The 5,287-nt window shown below is 36.4% G+C and overlaps 1 pseudogene; it reads left to right on the top strand.

The window, feature by feature from the left end:
- Positions 1–576: 576 nt before the first annotated feature.
- LOC114741859 (ultraviolet-B receptor UVR8-like) lies at positions 577–4,933 on the top strand (annotated as a pseudogene).
- The last annotated feature ends 354 nt before the right edge of the window (positions 4,934–5,287 follow it).

The raw sequence follows: 5,287 nt of genomic DNA, 5'->3' as shown, positions 1-5,287 counted from the left end.
AAATTTGGTCATTATTCATTTTTTGGTTCTAACCTCTTTACCAGTTTCAAGTTGTTTTTATTGGTCAATAAAGTTTGAGTTGCATAATTAAGTGTATTGATTGAAACTGAAAATTACATCTCTGTGAGTTGCTTTGCAACATGAGCTGAATCTTATGATTCATGTTTTAAATTTCATCATCTCGTGTTTTTCTCCTCATCTGAATGGAAATTTTGACTAAAAACTGTGGAGGAAGAATCAAAGTTCTTCCGGTTCAGCTTATATTGGTGTCTATGCCCATCTCCAGCAACTCCTGTATTTTATTATTCTGTCCTTGTCTTCTGTCTCTTAGGAGAATTTTTTAAGGAACTATTTATGATTAGAACCTGTGAAGCAATACGCTTTATGGAACATTTGTCTTCTTTACCTCCATAGATAGAATTCCTTCTCCATTTTTTCTTGAATTTGATTTGAGAGCATATCAACCAAACTTTTGATTATTAAAGACAAATGTTTTCATCTATTGCTACAATTGTCGTCATATTTTACAATAATTCGCCTATTTGGAGGTTCTTGACTTTACTCTCCTTGTTGAAGTTGGGGGCGAAATCAGAATGGTCAACTTGGACTTGGCACCGCAGAAGACTCTCTTGTGCCACAAAAATTCAAACATTTCAGGTACTGCTTTCAGTGTTATATGCGTAGAGTGCGTGTATAAAACATTCAGTCGGTGAGCATCAATATACAATGTGAAGATGCATGCACTAAAGCCTTAATACACTAAGGATCTGTTTGGATTGGCGGTGAAAAAAGCAGTTATTTCTAATATGACTTTTAGAAAAGTAAGATCAGGTAAAAGTTAAATTGAATAAGGTGAATTGTGTTTGGATTGGAGTTTAAAAAAGTTAGTTTGTAAAAGTGAGATTGGTAAAAGGTTGTTTGGATTATGATTGAGTAAAAGTAAGTTTGTTTGAGTAAAAGAAATGGGACCCACATTTTGTCTTTCTCTCTCCACTTTTCCAACTCTCTAAGCTTATTTTTAGCTTTTGGCTTAAGTATGTGATTTTGGCATAAGCTCTTAATTTTTAAGTTCTTCCAAACACACTCAAACACATTAAAAGCCAAAAGCCACTTAAACGTGGCTCCGAACAGGCACTAAATTGCTCACGTCCACCTCTTTCCAAGTCAACATAAAAGATTACCTCTTTATTTTGATTAATGTTTATGCCTTTCAAGAGCTTAATCAGTGATGAACTGTTTTTAATGACTGTTTTATTTTTAGCATGGAGTGGTTTCAATGGTTTAATAGTCACAGTTAACCATTTTTAACCATATTTTTTACCCTACCAGAACATATTGAATGGTTCTTAGACGTGAATAATAATGTTCTAGGCAGTTGGCATGCCTCGTGCTGCATAGTGAGAAAATTAGTACCTGATTTGTACTGTTAATGATAAAGGTGCAATATAGAATTATAGAGGTGGAAGTTATTCAGCCTGTAAACAATATGACCATTTAGTAGATGGTGTTTTGTGTGTGTTGTCTCACACCTGAGCTTATAAAACGTAAACAAGTGGCTCTTATCTGTATTGACTCAGATATGAGTTTGCTATCCTCAGAAAAACAATATCCAGAAAAGGGATTGCAAGGTGAAATAGGTTTGTTAATATCATTTTATTCTTGCGTTTATTTGGTAGTAAGCAGAAGTATGCATTCAACAACTTATTGCAGGCAACAGCAGTTTTGATGTCAGCATCTTCTCCATCCTTCAAGCCGGCTTTTTTTCTTTCTCTATTGAGTAGAAACCACTGGATTGAATTTTTCACTAAAAAATCGTGGAGTTGAATCATTGGGATTATGTCTAACTTGTCAACTACCCTCCAGCAAAAGCATTAGTGGATGTTGCACATTTTGTAAGCAGTGCTGATAACGAGGAAAACAACAACAATAATAAAACTTTTGTTGAGCGAAAATTTTTGAAAGATCTTAATATCTGCACCTTCTATCTCATTTCTCAGCAGAAAATTGTGGATATTTATACACACAAGTGTGAAATTTTTCATTGTTGTAGGGAGTACCTATCAAAATGGTTGCTGCTGGTGCGGAACATAGTGTAGCGGTCACTGAACATGGGGAACTATTTGGATGGGGTTGGGGACGATATGGAAACTTGGGATTGGGAGACAGATTTGATCGTTTGTTGCCTGAAAAAGTTTCTTCTGTTCATGTATGTCCTCACATCATCTCATCCTTCCAGATTAGACTATGATGATTGTGGCCATATTTTGAATGATACATGATTTTATCCAGTGCTTGATTCCTGATAACGTTTTACTCGCAATGTGAAACAGAAGATGACGTATTTCAAGGCTTCTTAACAGTGTTTTGTAGGTTGACTTGAAAAGTATTTAGCATGCCTCCATACTAGTAGATGGAAAATATTGCTCTATACAGTACTTATTTTTGTCCCTAATTGCCCATTGCTTGTCTTTCTGTTTGAAAGTTGCAGGGTGACAAGATGGTCATCGTTGCTTGTGGTTGGCGGCACACAATATCTGTTTCTTCTTCTGGAGGACTGTACACATATGGGTGGAGTAAATATGGCCAACTAGGACACGGTGATTTTGAGGACCACCTCGTGCCCCACAAGCTTCAGGCCTTGAGATAAATTTATTTCTCAGGTTGCCCCTAGACCATGTTCCCACGTATTATCCTTTTTGGGATTTTCTTACTTCATGGAAATTTAAGTGGTTCGAAAGATCTGAGTTCTCTATCATCAAAAAAAGAAAAAAAAAGCCATCTAAGTTCTCCTCACTCCTCTTTAGTTGGTCCTCTGTTCCCTGAGTCCCAATTAGAAGCCGGATTTGTTTGGAATGGAGTACACTGCGGCTAAGTCTCATCTAGTAAATAACAGCTTCATTTGTGTGGTGTCACACTAATTCAGATTATATTCCTCTATTCTTTTAAAAGAGAAATTGATCAAACAGAATCTTCTGCAATTGTAGGAGCAATTTTTTGGTGTTTGGCATTTTGATTATAGTTGGTTGCCTGTTATGAAATTTTTTCCCAAATTCTTTCAGATATCAGGTGGTTGGAGGCACAGTATGGCGATAACATCTGGTGGACAACTTTATGGCTGGGGTTGGAATAAGGTTGGTGACAACATTTTATTCTTCTCCTATTTTGCTATATTTTGTAGTATACTTGTTGCTTTAATAATAATTGGCAACTTATCAGGGCAGAGATGGCATAATATAAACGATACTCCTTTCCTAAGAAAGTAGTTCCAAGTGTTGTATTCCCTCGTACACTATGACACATATTTCATTTGTCGATGTTTTTGACTTTTTGCATTTCTCTAAATGCAGTTTGGACAGGTGGGAGTGGGTGACAATGTTGATCATTGCTCTCCTGTACCAGTGGAATTTCCCCCTGACCAGGTACTTTCTTGAGACTGCAACGCCTGCCCCCTGCCCTACGCCAAAGTAATAAAAAATGGGTGTAAAAAACCTTGATGCATATATTTTTTTTTTCTCTTTTTATTTTTGTTTGTCTTGGCAGAAAGTAGTTCAGATCTCATGCGGATGGAGACACACTGTTGCTGTTACTGATAGACGAAATGTATATTCTTGGGGAAGAGGCACAAATGGACAACTTGGACATGGCGAAACTGTTGACCGGTAATTGCGTGTGTACCTGAATAATTTTGTTGAGACCATCGAATTGTCTATAGTAGGCAATTTGCAAGCTCCTCTTGCTTCGGTTTTAAAAGGAACTGTTTGAAGCAATTGATTTATGATGGTGTAATTAATTGGTTCACAAAGTTCCTTTATCCTGTGCACACTTGAATGATTAGATTTTTCAAATCAATTAGGAAGAGGCTCCTTGATGTTCACTGATGCCCTTAATCTGTTGAGACTTATAAAGGGTCATGAAATCCTTGATGATCGACGTTGACCTTGTGTAGCTACCATCTTGGCGTTTCCTACTAATGAAATCCTTGCTTTTAGTTAACATGGTTGGATATTTTGATGCAGTGAAATAATGATTCTTTGTACGTTTAGCCCTATAAGCATTGGAGATTATATTGCATCTCGTCATTAATCCTGAGTTATGAATGTCATCTTCGGAATTTGCAGGAATGTACCTAAAATTATTGAGCTCTTGAGTGTTGATGGGTCTTGTGGGCAACTTATAGAATCATCCTCAAAGGCTGACCCGTTATCTGGTGCGTTGTTCATTGCGTCACTTTTTACAATAATTAATTTTGACCTTTGTCATCTTACTGTTTTTCAAATCAATCTGCATTATGGTGGGCTGTACAGGGAGAACTTGGGTCTCACCATCAGAGAGATATGCAGTTGTTCCGGATGAAACTGTGAGTTTCTTGTGTTGGTATTCAAATATACTGTAGTTCAGGGCAAGCTAGAATATATTTAGATTTTTCGCTTAGTTCAGGAAAATGTGAGCCTTAAAATGACTTTTTGTATCACGAGAAGATCAGAAAGCAGATAAAAGCTGCTGACTTTTATGATTTGGTAGGTTTCTGGACAAACTGGTGGTTCAGGGAGGAGCGATGGGCTTGATGCAAGCGTCCCTGAAACTGACGCCAAACGGGTTCGACATTGAGTGCTAAATTTTCAACAGATGAGGAGAATGTATTGTGCAGCTCTACTTCCCACACCACTCCATGAGAATCATCATATGCCACTAAGTACTAGATTTAGCTTTGATGATGAACCATGATGGTTGTAAATTGAAGCCATGCTTTAATGAATGTTGCGTTTGGTCTTCTTCTTCTGTGTCTAGTTATTAGGGAATACTACATTTAGCTTAGCTTGGTTTAATCTACTTTTCAATGTGTTATTAGGATGATGTGTTTTGCTTGGTCATTGCACTGGATTTATTTGGGAGACTCCCACTCAAGTCGAAGGCATGACCAATTAGCCGTGAATCCGCTGCCTTAACTTCATTGAGAATGATCTTTATATTATGTTGGGATTGATGGGGATTCGGGTTTGGGACTGAAATCATTATTCAGATACATATAGAATTATGGATTTGGATCAAATCCAAATCTCAAAAAATAAAGCTAACCTTAATTAGATTTATTTGTTTGGATTATATTGATATTTTTTAAAAACTTTTTTTCTGCAATTGAAACAAATTTTTTCACGTATTTACTTCGCATATTATAAAATTACTTCTAAAACTATAATTTGGTTTCTATTCAAATACTCTCAAAAATATTTTTCTTCTGTCTTATTTGGGCATATTCTATGAAGCCCTGTTAAAGAAAAAGGTAAAA

The sequence above is a fragment of the Neltuma alba genome, unplaced genomic scaffold (assembly GCF_004799145.2).
Source record: "Neltuma alba isolate B1F8T4 unplaced genomic scaffold, ASM479914v2 tig00003550_pilon, whole genome shotgun sequence".
Classification (NCBI taxonomy): Eukaryota; Viridiplantae; Streptophyta; class Magnoliopsida; order Fabales; family Fabaceae; genus Neltuma; species Neltuma alba.
Note: the sequence above shows the minus strand (reverse complement) of the source record. Positions and strands in the feature narration are given on the sequence as shown.